Raw genomic sequence first — 19,906 nt, 5'->3', positions numbered from 1 at the left:
CGAAGATCCAACCATCATTGAGAAATGTGATGCGGCCGTAATGTGGTGCCAACAAATTCCGCCTGTATTGGGGCAAACAATCCGAGGAGCACAGTGCTGTAGTCTACAGGTGAGGTTACACGAGGCTATCAAGACGAAGCATAGCTGGAAGTTCAGTAAGGGTGTGATCTTGGACCAAGGCAACATCTCAGCTCTATCTACGCAGGACACAGTCACACATGCTGCTTCTTTGGACTACTAAATTTTATTCACCGTTGTATATTCCTCACATAGCTCCCAGTGGCTTCTTCTTCTTTCATCAGATGAAGAAACCTTTGGCTCGCACAAATTCTCAGAATAACGACTGGGTGATTTTCGAAATGGAAGGCTTCCTGAACATATACAATGCAGACTTCTACAACCAACGTCTCCACTAAGTCACCCAACGTTGGGAAAAAATGAGTTCTTCGTAAGGTGAATATGTAGAGTAGGAATAGAACCATAAATATTGATCATGGTAGAAGAGAGATTTTTTCGAGGTGATAATTAAAACTTTGTCACCATAGCTTGTATGTACTGTATTCTGGCATTCGCTATTAGCCCGTGCCATCAAGGCAAATGTTGCCGCGGGTGAGCTCAGTTTCGCAAGGTTGAGGTTTTGAGGGCCCATGCAGATTTCCCCTGAAAAGGTTGCTTTATTCTAAGAGTGTCATAATGTTTCAACTCATGTCATGTTGTAGGACTGTGTTACAAATAGATGTGAAAAAGAAGGTAGTTAATGGGTGCTATAGCTACAAGCATCTTACACCTTAATGTTTTGAATCCCGTCAGCTGCAACGTGTCATTAAGATACATCTCATAATCATTTAAAGAAGCTACAGGACTTAAAAATTGAATCTTCTTAATAGAGAAGTTTTATTTGCCAGATCGCCATAAATACATATTCTACCTACTAGTTTCGGCAATTTAAATTGGCATCATCAGCCCATCTACATAGAGTTGAACTTTCTTGTAACGACCAGTCTTGATTTCTGTGGTATACTTATATTCTTTGTAAGATACTTCTCATCCTCGCATAATACGACAAATGTATACCTCGTATATAAAGTCGTTTTCAGCCTCAGTTAGCAAGAAGATTTTCCAAGAATCAGTGTACTGTAGAAGAAAATCTCTTGTAATATGGCAACCTGGCATATTATTCTCTCTCCCCTTCCCTCAACAATAGGTGTAGTGTGGATCGCTCACCTCAAATTACCCTACCGCGTTCATACTAAAATAGTGGTGACAATCACAGCACTCGTCAACAGTACACGATATCTCAGTTTCCATAAAATCTGTTACGAACTGCACGCATTTTAGAGTAACTCAGGAACGAATAGCAGTTCTGGTTTACGCTAATGTAGATGGAACTATCGCTCGTGACACGCAAATCAAAAGAATCCTAAGCGTTTTACGCATGTAAAAAATCTGCCAGTGCACTACAATTCTAATAAAAAGTCCTGGATAAGCCGTGAAATATTTGAAGCTGAAATAAGGTGTTGGGATCGGAAGCTTACAAGTCAGAAAATGAAGATACCGGTTCTTGTTGACAACTGTCAAGCACATCCTGCACTTTCTGGTCTGTAGAATATTACGCTTGTTTTTCTTCCTGCAAATACGACAAGATTATTGCAGCCCATAGACCAAGGAGTAATTCGGAGTCTGAAATCCCACTATCGAAAACTCATATTACTGAAAATGATGCAAAGTATGGAGAAAAAGCAGGATTATTCTATTACACTGATGGATGCGACCAAATGCACTACCAAAGCTTCGAGCCGGGTCACACCTCACACCATCAAGAATTGTTTTTGTGATGCAGGAATCACAACGGAAGAAATAAATTCCGCCGAAACTGAAGCCATGTTCAGTGACACTGATGATCTGCCGCTGTCTGCATTGCTTCCAGAAATCGACTACGATATTCTCAATCAGTGCGACTACGAAACGTATGCAACAAAAGATAATGCCCTTGTTACAACCGATGGGCAAACTGAAGACGAAATTGCAAATGAAGTGAAGAATCAGGGTCACAGTGACCATGAAGTGAGCGAGGGAGAAGATGAAGATGAGGAAGAAGAAGGAAGAAATAAAGTGCCTATCCCTACTGTGAATGATGCTTTAACGCCACTAGAATTTTGAACATGTTCTATGAAGCTAGGGGAGGAGAGCAGTGAAATTGCAGCAAATGAAATACTGAACAAAGAATGTAATTTAGAAAGTGTGTAATGGAGAAATAAACAGCAGAGTAAAATGACTTATTACTTCACTCCTAAGTAAAGAAGTTTGATGAGCACTCGACATCCTGCTGTATATACTTTATTCATGTAAGCTTCAGATTGAATACTGCATGTAAAATAAAACACTGCTAAATAAAACACTGCTAAATAAATTTGTTCTTTTCCATTTGCCAACACAACAGACTGAAAATACCGATCTCGGTTACAACGACACTCGTCTATAACAACATAATTTTCAAGGCCCTTTGAACTTAGCTATAGCCAGGTTCCACTGTACATCACTCGAGTGGCACAATGATTGATGTATGTAGATAGTGTGATGATGATATCTATTTATTGCGATTTGAGCATATAAAACTTCTATAGTTAGAAAACAACTTTTTTTTTTTTTTTTTTTTTTAATTCAGAGGTCCCTCTCCGCTGACGAAGTCAGGTAACCATACTACAGAAATTAATTTACAACAATGAAACAGACACTAGCATGAAGTACGGCCCCAGTGGGCCGGTGCCAATCTTTCTAAATCCGCTACCTTCACTGATGTCCGCATTTCCGCTCCCGGTAGCTGAGTGGTCAGCGCGACAGAATGTCAATCCTAAGGGCCCGGGTCAGAGATTTTTGCCGCTCAGGGACTGGGTGTTGTGTTGTCCAAATCATCATCATTTCATCCCCATCGACGCGCAAGTCGCCGAAATGGCGTCAAATCGAAAGACTTGCACCCGACGAACGGTCTACATTTTTACCTTCACTGATATTAAACGTTGCTATACAAGTAACCACACAGTCATGATATTATTCAGTTGTCAAAATCGTGTTTATAAATGGCGTCCTACCATCTAGAAAAAAATTTTGCGATGTTGAGATTGACGGTAATATTACACTGAAGCGCCAAATAAACTGGTATAGGCATACGTATTCAAATACAGACACACGTAAACAGTCAGAATACGGAGCTGCTTTCGCCAACACCTATATAAGACGACAAGTGTCTGGCGCAGTTGTTAGATCGGTTACTGCTGCCACAGTGGCAGGTTATCAAGATTTAAGTGAGTTTGAACGTTGTGTTATAGTCGGAGCAACAGCGATGGGACATAACATCTCCGAGGTAGCGATGAAGTGGGGATTTTCCCGTACGACCATTTCACAAGTGTGCCGTGAATATCAGAACGGCAAAACATCAAAGCTTCGACATCGCTGCGGCCGAAAAAAGATCCTGCAAGAACAGGACCAACAAAGACTGCAGAGAACTGTTGAACGTGACTGAAGTGCAACACTTCCGCAAATTGCTGCAGATTTCAATGCTGTGCCATCAACAAGCGTCAGCGTTCGAACCATACAACAAAACATCATCGATATGGGATTTCGGAGCCGAAGGCCCACTCCTGAGCCTTGACGAATGCACGACACAAAGCTTTACGCCTCGCCTGAGCCCATCAACACCGACATTAGACTGTTGATGACTGGAAACATGTTGCCTGGTCAGACGAGTCTCGTTTCAAATTGTATCGAGCGGATGGACGTGTACAGATATGAAGACAACCTCATGAATCCAGGGACACTGCATGTCAGCAGGCGACTGTTCAAGCTGGTGGAGGCTCTGTAATGGTGTGGGGCGTGTGCAGTTGGTGAGATATGGGAACCCTAATACGTCTAGATACGACTCTGCCAGGTAACACGTACGTAAGCATTCTGTCTGATCACGTGCATACATTCATGTCCACTGTGCATTCCGACGTACTTGGGCACTTCCAGCAGGACAATGCGACACCCCACACGTCCAGAACTGCCACATAGTGACTCCAGAGACAGTCTTCTGAGTTAAAACACTTCCGCTGGCCACTAAACTCCCCAGACATGAACATTATTGAGCATATCTGGGATGCCTTGCGAAGTGCTGTTCAGAAGAGATCTCCACCCCCTCGTACTCTTACGGATTTATGGACAGCCCTGCAGGATTGATGGTGTCAATTTCCTCCAGCACTACTTCAGAAATTATTCGAGTCCACTTCACGTCGTGTTAGGGCACTTTTGCGTGCTGGCGGGGGCCCTACACGATATTTAGGCAGGTGTACCATTTTCTGCATTATAGCCACGGCTTTCGGTAATTATTTGCAGTGCTGAATTAGATTTGATTTTGAGCTTAATAAAACTGATGTTCACGATGGCCAAAACTGGATTACTACCGTTGTTGTTCGTGAAGATAAAAATAAAACTGCTGGAATTACTGCGATGGGAAATTTCCCTCCGCTAGATGTTGTCGCTTTTAAGAGTTTGTTGCCTGCGATTGTGTGGTATTGGACTGAAGGACTTGGAAATATTGCTAAATTTAGTTTAATGAATGATTGCGCTATGCATAAATCTTTTTAAAAAATGAAACATACGGGCCTTGCCAAAAACCGGAATTGTTTACGTAACGTATCCCTGCTCGAGAAATGTGCAGTAAGAGGTCGGGGAAACGCTCGTCCATTCCTCTTAGAACTGCACCATACCTAGTATATCACTGTCGTTTTCAGTGTAACCTTCCGCTTGAAGGCAGTTTTACATCACCTTGACGGAGAGGCAATGAAAATATTTTCTGCCAACGAGATGCGAACCAGTTATCTTCAGCTAGAGACTCATTGCACTAGTGGGCACAGGAGACCCTTGCTAAGGGAGCGGGACCATTCGTCCGGATGACCTGCGCATGTCGCACAAACAGCTGGGATTCCAGCCATTCCCCCCGCCAAAACTCCTCAGCCATTAAGAGCCACCGAAGTAATGGCAATTAGCCGAATGCGAAGAAACTACGAAATCCAGGATGCGACGCACCACTAATGGGGACGTGGCGTCTTTCTCACATTACCACCAGGGATTTATTAACTGCGGCAATTCGGGCCGACTGCAGTGATTAATGAGGGACGGCCGCACCAAAGGAATTTGCAGCCGTAGGAGAAGGGAGGGTGGGGGTGGATGGGGGGGGGGGGGGCAGGAACTAGTTAAAGGCGCTTGCCAGGGGCCACGCGACGCCACCTTAACAAATGGCGAAATCCTTTTACCCGCCCCCGCCGCCTCTGGCTGCGACACGGCCGCCGTCCTTCTCCTCCCCGCCGTCGGACTGCCGTGCCCTCTCGCTCTCCCCACGCCCCCGCCTCCCACCGGCCCTTTTTGTCTTCGTAATTACTGCCCGCCCCCACAATGGCCGCCTGAATGCGTTACAAAGGAAGCAGCGGTGGCCTGGCGCCTTCTCCCCACTCGTGATAAATGATTCCGCCATTCGAGGGCCTGCAGCAGTTCTTGATACTCCCCCCTCTACCGGCCACTGCATACTAAAGTGATTTGCTTTTAACGTAGCGAACAGACGAGGAGTAGCGGGCGGGGGAAAAAAAACTATTAAGGCTCGCCTTTGTGTACCGAGTCAGATATTACAAGAAAATGGATCAATGTTATGAAAAGGATCCCTTCAAGATTCTCCGCAAATAAACTTCATCATCCCCGGCGATATTTAGGGCGGCGCTGCAGCCCCTTCACGAGGGAGCAGGGCTTTCACATCATAGCACTCGGCGCACCAGAGCGAAATAAAGCCGCCACTCCAAAGTCTTTCATGCGCGTTAACCGAGCCCATTGTTCCAGGAGTGGCACTCCGGTACGGAACCGGCGACCCCGTGGCGCGCATGTTTTGCTACAATGACGAACGACACAGTATCGCATTGCGAGCAAACGAAAGCTGTAACAGTGCCGCATTGTTCGCCTTTCCATCGCTGTACCTCTCATTTAGCCTTCATTACACAATTGCCGGCTGAATACGTCGGCACACACTCCAGTTTGGAAAACGGAAACTAGGGGACTGATGTAAATATACACAAGCAGTAATTCAAGTAAACGATCCGTCTTTCCTTGTTAGTATTTAAATGCCACTCGGCGCAATGTTTGTTTCAACAACGCGTGTAACTGTGTATCTTATTTAGCTCCTGAATCATCATCATCATCATCATCATCATCATCATCATCATCATAAGCGGTCAATTGGCATCTACTGCTGCTTTCTCCAGACATGTCCGTGCAGCTCAGACAACCTATTGCAAGGTGTGTAGGGGCATTAGAAAATATGCGGGAATGCCATGGTTACGTACGGCTGAACACTGTAACGTATGAAATAATCTGGGAGACGCTCTTAAGGTCCTTGATAGTACATGTCAACGGAGCGGAACGGCATCTACATCTATGTGATTACTCTGCTATTCACAATACAGTGCCTGCCAGAGGGTTCAATGAACCACCTTCAGCTGTCTCTCTATCATTCCGCTCTCGAACGGCGCGAAGGAAAAACGAGCATTTAAATTTTTCTCAGCGAGCCCTCTATTTGCAGGTAGGTGCCAACAGAATGTTTTCGCAGTCGGAGGAGAAAACTGGTGATTGAAATTTCATGAGAAGATCCCGTCGCAACGAAAAACGGCTTTGTTTTAATGATTTCCACTCCAATTCACGTATCATGTCTGTGGCACTATCTCCCCTCTTTCGCGATTATACAAAACGAGCCGCCCTTCTTTTAACTTTTTTGATGTCATCCGTCAGCTCCACCTCCACACCGCACAGCAATACTCCAGAACAGGGCGGACAAGCGTGGTCTAAGCAGCCTCTTTAGTAGATCTGTTGCGCCTTCTAAGTGTTCTGCCAATCAATAGCAGTCTTTGGTTTGCTCTACCCACAACATTATCTATGTGATCGCTCCAATTTAAATTATTTGTAATTGTAATCTCTAAGTATTCAGTTGAATTTACAGCCCTCAGATTTGTGTGACTTGTCGCGTAATCAAAATTTAGCTGATTTCTTTTAGTACTCATGTCAATCAACTTCACACTTTTCTTTATCCAGGTACAATTGCCACTTTTCGCATCTTACAGATATCTTATCTAAATCATTTTGCAATTCGTTTTGGTCATCTGAGGACTTTACAAGCAATCTAACAGTGCTACTCAGATTGTCTCCTAAGTCGTTAATGTAGATCAGGAACAACAGAGGCCCTATAACATTTCCTTGGGAAACGCCGGATATTACTTCTGTTTTACTCGTTGACTTTCAGTCTGTTACTATGAACTGTGACTTTTCTGACAAGAAATCGCGAATCCAGTCGCACAACTGAGGCTATATTCCATAGGCACGCAGTTTGGGTAGAAAACTCTAATGAGGAACGGTGTCGAAAGCGTTCTGGAAATCTAAAAATATGGAATAAATTTGCCATCCCCTGTCGATAGCACTCATTACTTCATGAGTATAAAGAGCTAGCTGTGTTTAACAAGAACGATGTTTTTTGAATCCGTCTTGACTATGTGTCAATAAATCGTTTTCTTCGAGGTAATTCATAATGTTCGAACACAGTATATGTTCCAAAACCCTACTCCAAATCGACATTAGTGATATGGGCCTGTAATTCAGCAGATTACTCCTACTTCCCTTTTTGGGTATTAGTGTGACTTGACCAATTTTCCAGTCTTTAGGTGCGGAACTTTCTGTGAGCGAGCGGTTGTATACAAATGCTAAATATGGAGCTATTGTATCAGCATACTCTGAAAGGAACCTGACTGGTACACAATATGAACCGCAGGCCTTGCCTTTATTAAGTGATTTAAGCTGCTTTGCTATACCGAGGATATCTACTTCTACGTTTGTCATCTTGGCAGTTGCTCTTGATTGGAATTCGACATCGAAGTCATTATAGATGACTGTTTCAATGATGGGGAAGGAAATTGGCCGTCCCTTTCAAGGGAACCATCCCGCCATTTGCCTGGAGCGATTTAAATCACGGACAATCTAAAGTAGGGTGGCCGGACACGGATTTGAAACGTCGTCCTCCCGAATGCGAGTCCAGCGTGCTAACCACTGCGCCACCTCACTCGGTTGCAATAAGAACAGGTGTACATCTGTTTACAAGCAGACCCTTTAGTTTCTTCCTAGTGGCGATTCACGCAAGAAGATCTTTAAAGTGCACTCCTTACCGGTATTCCTTTGGCACCAGACATTCATTAATTTTCAAATAACAAGCAAACATGTACGTTAATATTGTAATGTGGTTCATGAGTGCAGTGAGGGAACTGTGAACTTCATAAACGAGTCATACACGGTCCAGTCTCATTAATGTGAGTACCGCCTATGTTCGACGTTAACGTGCAACAACTACTTACAGATGACAGGTGGCAGCAGTATCAGTGGAGGGTACATAAAACATGACGGGGGGCGCGAAAAAAGTGGAGTCGTTGTCTTAATGAGGAAACGGAGCGATTTATCTGACGACCAAAGGGGTATGATCACTGGCTTGGAGCCAAAAGTGGAAGCATTTCCGAAACGGTTAAGTTTGTAAACTGTTCGCGTGTCGTTGTGGTTAAAGTATACCGTGTATGGCAAAATGGCGCTATTCAAAATCGGCGCCGAGGCGATTATGGTGTACCACGGGCCACATACGACAAGGGATGAAAATCAGTTGTGGAGATGTGTACGGGCGAACAGACGTGTAATTGTTGAGGAACTGACCGCCCAGATGAAGCAAGGAGCTACAAACAGTGCCACCCCAAGGACTGTTAGCGAACATATGGGCCTCTGCAGCAGGCGTCTGATTCATTCACCCATGTTGACTACTGTTTATCGGCGACGAAGAGTGGAATTTGCACGCCAATGCCCCAAATAAGCGTCCACTGAGTGGCGACAGGTGGCCTTTTCATGTGAATCACGTTTTATGTTCCATCGAACAGAGGGCCGTTGGTGAGTAAGGTCTGAAATGCCTGAAAGCAAACACCCTGCAACAATCATCGGAAGGGTTCGGCCCAGAGGAAGAAGCGTCGTGGTCTCTGGAATCTTTTGCACGCTTTGAGGAATTCAAGGCCTAAATTTTTTTTTAAAGTCCGCAGCTCGTGGTCTAGTAGCAAGTGTTGCTGCCTCTGGGTCACGGGGTCCGGGTGCGATTGCCGGCCGAGTCGGGGATTTTCAATGCCCGGGGACTGGGTGTTTGTGTTGTCGTCATCATTTCATCGTCATTCGGGAAAATGGCGAGAATGGACAGCGAAAGGATTGGGAATCTGAATGGGCTCTGATAACCATGCAATTCAGCGCCCCACAAACAAAAAATTTTTTAAAAGTAGGATATAATTTTTAAGCAATTTGTTATTTTTTCTAGTCTGTGCATTAAGTCCATACTAATATTACAAATGCGAAAGTGTGTGTATCTAATGTCTTTTCATGTCTAACCCGCTGAACCCATTTTGATGAAATTTGGTAGAAGATAGGTTCAATCCGACTATCTTTAGTATTACATAAGTGCATTTAAAAAATACAAACAAAAACAAATTAATAAAGCCTTGCTGAACAAGAAACTGTAAGGAGCGACTGCGCAGTATAGTGTTGTATTGTGTTGTTATTGTTACAGAAATCGAATGAGGAGGGGGGTATACGCGGTACCGACACACAGCCCAAACCTCTCGTATAACAACATGGAGGCTGCTGAGGCATCTTTCCCATCTGAAGGTTGGTTGATTATCAACAGTCTTAGAGAAGATTGTGGTTTGTACAAAACTGCTCCTATTACGAGGGAAAGTCGAAAATTGCTCGAAGTGGCTTGGATGGACTCCGTTTATTTTTTTTGAAAAATGTACAAATTTTTCGACATACTCTCCTTTTGGCCACTATACTGTAAACTATGGTCCTCCACTGAACGACGATTCTGGAATGTCTTCAAAACACCCACCCATAGTGCCACAACTCCGTCGTCGTCTATAAAACATTGTTCGGCCACGGGTTTCGTTACCTGAGGATCCAATCAAGTGAACAGGAAGCGTGTTTCAACAAAACAACTCTAGAAACTTCCTGGAAGATTAAAACTGAGTTTAGATTTTATCCATACTGGATGAGAGGTCGTGGTTGTGAATGTCAATGTTAAAAAATATATCGGCTCAACCACTTGTTTATAGTTTTTTACACTATGAACAAGTGGTTGAGCCGATATATTATTTAACATTAAAACTGAGTGCCGGACCGAGACTTGAACTCGGGACCTTTGCCTTTCATTGGCAGAAGTAAAGCTGTGATTACGGGGCGTGAGTCGCTCTTGTGTAGCTCAGATGGTAGAGCACTTGGCCAGGAAAGGCAAAGGTGCATAGTTCGAATCTCGGTCCAGCACACAGTTTTAATCTTCCAGGAAGTTTCATATCAGCGCACACAACGCTGCAGAGTGAAAATCTCATTCTGGAAACATCCCCAGGTTGCGGCTAAGCCATATCTCCGCAGTATCCTTTCTTCCAGGAGTGCTAGTTCTGCAAGGTTCGCAGGAGAGCTTCTGTGAAGTTTGGAAGATAGGAGACAAGGTACTGGCAGAAGTAAAGCTGTGATTACGGGGCGTGAGTCGTGCTTCGGTAGCTCAGATGGTAGAGCACTTGCCCGTGATAGCCAAAGGTCCCGAGTTCGAGTCTCGGTCTGGCACACAGTTTTAATCTGTCAGGAAGATTCATACCAGCGCACACTCCGCTGCAGGGTGAAAATCTCATTCTGAAACAACTCTTGTTGCCAGCTGCAACATCCTAGTGGAGGATTATTCTTCCTTTTTCATTAATACTACTTCTCGTTTATTTTCATGCAGTTGGCCCACACGGATGGCACATATTTCACAATGCGGTGCTTGGCCCTTTTTCATAGTAATCAATAAGAAGAATTCATTTTGCAATCTGGAAATCACTTGTTGTCTGCAGTCAGTAATGATCTGCTACAGAAAACTGAAGAAACAATTCGTGAATATCAGCGCTATATGCCGATTGTCGGACAACTTTTGAGAACGTTTGTAGGACTTTTTTGCTTGGCACGTGACTTAACAGTAAGGGTATAATAAGGTATATGCTCGTTAGGCTCAAAAACTCACTTTCTGAGCGTCACAGAACTCAACGGATGACTCGCATGAGTCCTGTTTGTGGTTTTTACAGAAAGAGCAACGACAATAAATTCTGAAGACTACTGTAAGACATTAAGAATACTGAGAACACACTTGGAAAACAAGTGATGCTCTCTCTTTGTCGTATTTTTGCACGACATTGCTCAGCTACACTTTACCTGCGCTCCAGGAAGTGTTGCGCCAGTTCAAACGGGATGGTTGTGAACATCTGCCCTACAGCCTATACTTCGCTCCACGCGACTTCCTCCGCTTCATGAACATGGGAAAGTGGCCAGGTTCCTAACGCTTCGTCTCCAAGAAAGATGCTCTCATGGGGTAACTGCAGTCTCAGGCGGCACAATTCTATGCAGTGGAAATTTGTCACTTCATTAATAAATATGATAGGAGATTAAATCTGACTGGTGATTATGCAGAGAAGTAATATTATAATGCAATATTATTTTTTTTTCTAATAAATTTTCGTTGACTACTTCAGTACTTTACTTAAGCCTAATGGGAGTAACTTCCCTCCTAAATTTCATTGATATCAATGGACCCATTGTGACAGGCCGAATAATTTTCTCCACGTATTTGTGTTTGACGGGCTCAGACTGACCACCACCACCACCACCACCACCACCACCACCTCCTCCTCCTCCTCCTCCTCCTCCTGGTTACGAGCTGTTTGTTCTTCTCTGCCTTCTATTGTGCAAAGTTTAACTCTTCTCAGAAATTTCATCACTTATGTCTGAATACGACTTTCTTGCTTTTTGGTAATCACCAAGATCTCACTTCCATAGACCAGTGTGGGGACTGCAACAGTTTTGTAGAAGTTGAGTACCTTTCCTAGTACGGCTTTTAAGTTTTCTGTTAATTGTTCCGCATGCTCGGCTGAATTTACCAAGCTTATTTGCTATATCTATGTTGAGCTATATGCCAACTCAGATCCTAGGTAACTGAACTGATTTACGTGTTTTAAAATCTTCTGATCTGTCAATATTTTGGTTCAATGTGTTCTTTCCCCTTTAAGGCCACTGTCTTAGTTTTTTCCGTTGTGATCTCCACGTCAGATTTAGCACGTATTTGTATCAGTGAGTAAACTCCTTTGTGCATGTCCTCTTTTTTATCTGCTAGGGTAACTGCATTATCAGCATACAGTAAGTTATTTAACCCATTTAGGCCAAAGGTTGCGCTAACGCAAAATTTCATTCGTAATTTTTTATGTAAAATGAGTGGCAAAAATTCGGATTTCTTTATTAAAACATTAAGAGGACAACTGAAATAACACGTTTAGGCATTTTAAATTGCTCACTGAACTAAATGTTGACCGCTTTGAATTTTCAAACTTCCAGATAAATTTGTGTATTTTCATTTTCATAAATTCAGACAACATTGTCCATGGAGTACAGCGATCTGGTACTATATTTAGGTTAAAATATCGGTTTCGGCTTACGTTGAAGAAGCCATCTTCAGAATGAATATATATATATATATATATATATATATATATATATATATATATATATATATATCGTTATATGAAAATAGGTAGGGGAAGACTGAGGAATAATGTGTTGCCGGCCGCGGTGGTCTAGCGGTTCTAGGCGCTCAGTCCGGAACTGGGCGACTGCTACGGTCGCAGGTTCGAATCCTGCCTCGGGCATGGATGTGTGTGATGTCCTTAGGTTAGTTAGGTTTCAGTAGTTCTAAGTTCTAGGGGACTGATGACCACAGATGTTAAGTCCCGTAGTGCTCAGAGCCATTTGAACCATTTGAATAATGTGTTTTTTAAGCTGTGTGTCATTCTACAACGATTTTATGACTTGAATAAGATATTTGTAAGCCTATACATCTTTACGTTTCAGTTTCAGTTTGAACTTCATTGATGATAAGGGGGCGTGTCTATATCTGGAACAATAACTAAGACCAAATATTCGCTACTGGTAAGTCAGTTTTATTTAAGTTTTGCACTTTATTTACTTTAGCGTATTACGAATTGAATGGTAATTCATCACAGCTTTGCTGTACATGAATGCAGATAGTACATACAGGGATTTCTCCTTGTCTAGGAATGTCTGATTTTTATACAAAACCCATATCTACTGCGGAACTCAAGGCCATGCTGAATAAAGCTGAAGAACTTGAGGTTGCACATATCATTGATTGCACATACATGCCACCAAATGTTGATCAGATCACAGATGAAGATAAAATTGATGAAAATCTTCTTGTCGAAGAAGAGGAAGCAACTAATATTGCTGGTATATTGCTGGTACATTTGAAAAACATGAACATAGTGAGCAAGACAGTGAATTCAGCTGTAGCGTCAGAACCTAGTGCATCTATTAAGAAAGGAAAACGAATTGGTGTGAATGTAAGGAAAAGAAATGACGATGTTCCGAACTGGAAGAAGATTCAACAAACTTCACTTCTTCACCAATAACAGAGAAGGTAACCAAGGCAGAAAATATAAAGAATAGAGTAGAGGTCTATCGCCAAATGAAATTTTTTCAGTTTATTTTGACTCAAAAGTGTTTTCAAAAATTACTGAATACGCAAATAAATGTCGACAAGATAATAATCGCCACTCATTTCAAATAACTGTTCCATTGCTGAAGCAATTTATAGGAATAATGATTCTTTCAGGGTATCACATATTACCTGCAATGAAACTGTACTGGTCGAAAGATGAAGACAAAGGATTACCAATTGTAAGAAGTTGCATGAATTGTAATAAATTCTTGTCAATCAAACAAAACATCCATTTGTCTAATAATGACAAACTCGATAAAAATGAAAAGTTTTCTAAAGTGAAACCAATCTTTCATATAATCAATGAAAAATATCTACAATTTGGAATATTTTCATATAATTTGTCTATTCACAAGGAAACTGTCTTTATTTTGGGAGACATTTCTGCAAGATGTTCATCAAAGGAAAACCTGTCAAATTTGGCTTCGAACTGTGGTATTTATGCAGTTCAAATGGCTACTTGTACAAATTCATTCCTTATGGTGGGACAATGGCCGGCTGTGAAACATCTGAATTTTCTTTGGGTGAGCAAGTAGTTATAAATTTGCTTTCAGATGTTAAAGACTCGCCTCGTCATTGTATATATTTTAATAATTTCTTCTAATTCTTTATTTTGTTTTTAAAACGAAAGAGATTTTTTGGCACTGGCACTATTTGTGAGAACTGCGTTGTACAGTGCCCTTTGGACTCCACCACAAGCATGAAGAAAAACGGCAGGGGAGTGTTTGAGTTTCTTTTTGACGATAAAGCTGAAATCATGACGGCAAAGTGGAATGACTCTTCCACTGTGACAGTAGTTCCCAACAACGGCACCATCCAGCCTTTAGCGAATGCAAAAGGCACAGTCGGAAAGAAAAGAAAAATCTTTCTCTGCCCCAGCCCAGGGTAATATCTCAGTAGAATCAGCAAATGGGTAGTGTTGATCTACACGATAATGCTACTGCTAATTACAGAAATCGAGTAAGAGTCAAGAAATGGTGGTGGACTCTCTTCATCAACTTGATACGCAACCTAGCTGTCAATTCATGAAGAATTATACTACCTTGCAAATGAAGAACATATGTCACAACTTCAATTTCGATCATACTTACGTGTGACCCTAATAAAATCAGAAAATACTGCAGCTGAGGATGAAGGAAATAGAGAAACTGCAACCCCTTAGGACACAGGAAAATACCACTAGGGACGACCCTCCAAAAGTTCTCTTCCGAAAGAAACACGCTATAACTACGTAGGCCACATAATAATAGACGAGGAAAACAAAGCAAGAAGTAGATATAGGTTATGTAAGAATGCAACCATTTACAAATACAGGAAATGTAATGTGCATCTTCATTCAAACTGTTTTCAAAAATTTCGTAAGAGAACGGAATGAGACTCATAGTTCCAAAGTAGTGTAAATACAACATTTTTTTATGCTTAAATTAGGACCTATCCATTTCTTTTTTGTACATTTATGTCTACAGTAGTGTACAAGTAGACCAAATAAACATTTTTTAAAAATCATATGGGTTAAAAGAGGACTCCCTAGGTATATACCGTTTTGAAATTCTGTTTTCCTTACAAGTTATTTCAAGTGAGTAAATGAAATGATCGTATGGCACTGATGGTCGGGATTCCGCCGGGTTGCAAGTCTTATTCCAGGGACGCCACAATGGGCGAATTGCGTTCGGTGGTGATGAAATGATGATGGGGACAACACTGCACCCAGTCCACGAGCGGAGAAAATCTCCAACACGGCTGGGAATCGAACCTGGGCCCGCTGCATGGGAAGTGAACATGTTACCAGCCAACTAAGCAGACGGACATGTGAGTAACTGATGAACAAAGTTGGGGAGATGCAGCAGCCTTGTCGTACTGCTTCTTTAGTTGGTGTCTCATTAGTCATTTTTCCGTTGAGATCTAGACTGATGGGTTCTGGTACCAATTTTATCGCATTTATTTGATGTTTTGGATATCCGCGACTCGTCATTGTCATCCAAAGATTCCTACTGACATTATTAAAAGCTTTTTCAGCTCAATATAAGCAATGTGTGCTACTTTGATATATTCTCTGCGTTTTTGTATTATCTGGTGTAAGATAAAAACTACATCTATCGTAAAGCGTCCTCTCCTAAAACCCATTTGTTCCTCATACAGTATTATTTACGTTATGCTTTTAAGGCTTATGTTTAAAATATTAGCATATATCTCGTTTGATGAGCCCAGTAAACTTATTCCTCTGTACTTATTGCAAAGGCTTTTATCTCCCCTTTTTTTACAAAAAAAAAGGAAAAGGAGGGAAAAAAACTGATATCACTCTAGCAATCTTTCAGTCTTTGGGGATAATCTTGTTCTAACAGCATTCGTTCAAGAGATGTAAAAGTCGTAGGCGTAGCACAGTTCCTCCATATTTTAACAATTCAGGATTCTCTTCCCAACGTTTTCCTGTTCTTAAGTGATGTTACGGCAGATGTTATTCCGTCAGACTGTATTTCATCTAATCCTTTCTCATCCACTGGTTCAGGTTCAGTTTCTTGTGCTGCACCATCACACCATAATCCTTCGTAATGATTCACCCGCTGATTTTTTTTCCCTAGATGATATTTACAACTTTGTGACTGCCCCCCGTAAAACAGCTTCATCACAACGCTGCTTTGCACAGGCCCCTCTTTCATAAGCAACCGAACGATGATACGCTCACTCCCGGCAATTCGATCTGCGCATCGCAGGCTGAGCGCCAAGGAACATATGAATAAGGCACGGGCTGTTAACCGCCGGTGTTTCGCAACTATTCAGCGCTTCGATTAAGGCATCAAGTGGATTGTAAAAGCCGAGGGAACGGCGCGGGGCGGGTAGCTTGTTCCGCTAATGGCTATTTCTTCCGGAAGTCAAACACGGTTCGGTGAAGTATGTGTCATTAAGAGACCACAATACGGCGGCGTCGACTTGCGCCCATAAATACGGAACGCTCGCTTCCGCCAATGCCGAGTCCACGCTGCCTCCATCAAGAGACAAAGAGCGCCGTATAAGTGGAATCACTATACGGTTTGCTCTTCCGAGCACCCCTATTAATAGAAATAACTCATAAAAGGATCGCATCAGTTCTTAGCGTCGTTTACAACGTCGGACAATATTCTCCTTATATCTGCGCAACAAAGGCTCATTCAGGGCATGGGGAGTGGCAATTACACGTGGGAAATAATTTAAGGGGATTTATTCTCAAAACGCTGTGTCTTCCAGCTTCTCTCCAGGATTGTTTCACATTACACTCGACGCTCTTACTACACACTTCTCAATAGCTTTCAGATTTTCTATTTTATGTGAAAGTTATTAATTGTTTGACAATAAAGAAGCGTACTTCAAAGTTCTTTTCTCTCCAGTTCGAACACTAAAGAAAATGTCGATGTTAGTAAATGGAAGTACCGCGACAGAGACAGATAAACAGAATGGAACCGCGTACATTTTAGTGAGAAGAACTTAAATCAGGAAGGACAGATTGCAGACGTCTTAAAATCACTTAAACTCAACAACGTACAAGTGACTTTAAATCTGGCGATAAAGAACTGATGATTTATTTAAAGTTTCGTACCTCAGTCGGTAAAAACGGAACCCTTACAGGATCGCTCAGTTGTTGTTGTTGTTGTTGTTGTTGTTGCTGTTGTCCGTCCGCCCGCCCGTCCGTCCGTCCGTCCGTCTGTCTGTCTAGAACACTTTTTCTCAGGAACGGGTGGACTATAAAGTTCAAATTTAAGACACTTACTAAGGTTATGGTCCCTTGGCGGTGTAAAAAAGATACGGACCTATTTTGATAGTCGCAAAGTCGCTCATCAAAACCTATAGGATACCTCCCGTTTACGTAATATCACGAAATTTGGCAAGAAGCGAGGTTTCGCAGTACAAGTAGAGGGAAAAATATCCGAAAATGGTTAACTTGTAATTATATAATACGAACTGTCTGTCCGTCCACCCATCTGTTAAGATCCCTTTTTCTCAGCAAAGGGAAGATGTATTAAGTTAAATTTCATTTCGCGTACCAAAGTCTGAAGTCCCTTGGCGGTGTACAACATTTAAGCTTCTACGTCAATACAGTTAAAGGATGCGGCCATATCGACAACAGGCAAAAATATTCAAGATTCTCGATTCCGGGGATGGATGGTCTATCTATATACATAATTAAATTTGTGCGCAACTCCAGGGGGCGAATGCTACTCGCACTAGGCCATCTTTCTCGAAAAATAAAGATGTACAGATCGGTTAATATTTTTCTTTATCTAAAACGACGTATCCTCTACCGTCATTATTGGATTTAATCTTAGGACTTGTAAAACAAGGTTCTGCCATTTGTAATAAAACCTATGCCCCACTCAGTCCAGTGTTTTATTGCGACTGACTCCGATGCAAATGTCTCTGAGCACTATGGGACTTACATCTGAGGTCATCAGTCCCCTAGAACTTAGAACTGCTTAAACCTAACTAACCTAAAGGACATCACACACATCCATGCCCGAGACAGGATTCGAACCTGCGACCGTAGCATTCGCGCGGTTCCAGACTGAAGCACCTAGAACCGCTTGGCCACAGCGGCCGGCGACAGACTCTGAATCTTGTTTTACATGTCCTACGGTCTTCACGCATTTCGCTACACCCTTATGGTGTTGCAACCTTCTTACAGACGCAGCATCATCAGTAGGCTAAACATTTGAAAGTCATTCTAAACGTGTTAGGTTGTCTACTATACAGTTATCCACTTCTAAGTTTTCAAAAATATGCGCACGTAAGAAATTTAAATGTTCTACCTTTATTTCGGAATACCAGGTTAACAGGAACTAGGATATTTGTGACAGTAAAAAACAGAATATCCTGAGAACTTTTTCTTTTCGAAGTTAAAAGTTGGCCTATTTGTGCAAAACCAGTCAGTAACGTTCAGAATATCATTTACTATTTTATCTGTTGATGCTTCATGGCTCGGCTTCACAACAATAGTTGTATCATCTGCAAACAGGACAAATTCTCCCCACTCATTCGAATAAAATGGCAGATCATTGATATAAAGCAAGAACAGTAGTGGCATAATGATCAACCCCTCTGGTAATTTCTGCTCATACAGATGAAGTGGCATCCCTCTTTGTATCTCTCGAGTAGCCTAGGGCAACTTCCTGCATTTTGTTTCACGCTATAACAACAACGAAATGCACATACACGGATGGCGGGAGCTGTGATTTGTACTTAGGCGACTCATGTGAAATGGTTTCCGACGTGCTTATGGCGCACGACGGCAATTAACAGACTTCGAACGTGGAATGGTAGTTGCATTCCATTTCGGAAATCGTTAGGGAATTCGCGAGATCTAAAGTGTCAAGAGTGTATCGAGAACACGAAATTTCTGGCACTATCTCTCATCACTTACAACGCAGTGGCCGATGGCCTTCACTTAACGACCGGAGGCAACGGCTTTTGCACGGATTTGTGAGTGCTAAGAGTCAAACACCACTGCATGAAATAACCACGGAAATCAATGTGGGACGTACGACGAACTTATCCGTTAAAGCCGTGCGGTGTTAATGGGCTATGACAGCAGACGACCAACGCGAGTTCCTTTGCTAACAGCACGGCATCGCCTACATCGCCTCTCCTGGCCTCGTGACCCTTTCGGTTGGATCCTAGGCGACTGGAAGAAAGTGGCCTGGTCAGATGAATCACGTTTTCAGTTGGTAAGAGCTGATAGAAGGGTTCGAGTGTGGCCAGACCGCACAAAGCCATGTACCCAAGTTGTCAACAAGGCATTGTGCAAATGGTTCAAATGGCCCTAAGCACTATGGACATCTGAGGTCATCAGTCCCCTAGACTTAGAACTACGTAAACCTAACTAACCTAAGGACATCACACACATCCATGCCCGAGGCAGGATTCGAATCTGCGACCGTAGGAGCACCGCGGTTCCGAACTGAAGCGCCTAGAACCGCTCTGCCACAACGGCCAGCGGCATTGTGCAAGATGGTGAGGGTCCATAATGATTTGGGCCGAGTTTATATGGAATGGACTAGGTCATCTGGCCAAGTGAACCGTTCATTTACTGGAAATAGTTATATTCGGCTACTTGGAGACCATTCGCAACCAGACGATGGAATTTTTATGGATGAAAATGCACCATGTCACCAGACCACAGTTGTTCGCGATTCGTTTGAAGTACATTCTGGACAATTCAAGAAAATGATTTTGCTACCCAGATCATCCGACATGAATCCCATCGAA

General features: G+C 42.6%; 1 protein-coding gene across 2 annotated transcripts in view; it reads right to left on the bottom strand.

Annotated features, from left to right (window-relative positions):
• LOC126457060 (chromosome transmission fidelity protein 18 homolog) overlaps positions 1-19,906 on the bottom strand; it is a 485,881-nt gene that overhangs the window by 251,593 nt on the left and 214,382 nt on the right. The window lies entirely within an intron of this gene.

The sequence above is a fragment of the Schistocerca serialis genome, chromosome 2 (genome assembly GCF_023864345.2).
Source record: "Schistocerca serialis cubense isolate TAMUIC-IGC-003099 chromosome 2, iqSchSeri2.2, whole genome shotgun sequence".
Taxonomy (NCBI): domain Eukaryota; kingdom Metazoa; phylum Arthropoda; class Insecta; order Orthoptera; family Acrididae; genus Schistocerca; species Schistocerca serialis.
The sequence above is the reverse complement of the archived record's forward strand: the minus strand, read 5'-3'. Positions and strand labels throughout refer to the sequence as shown.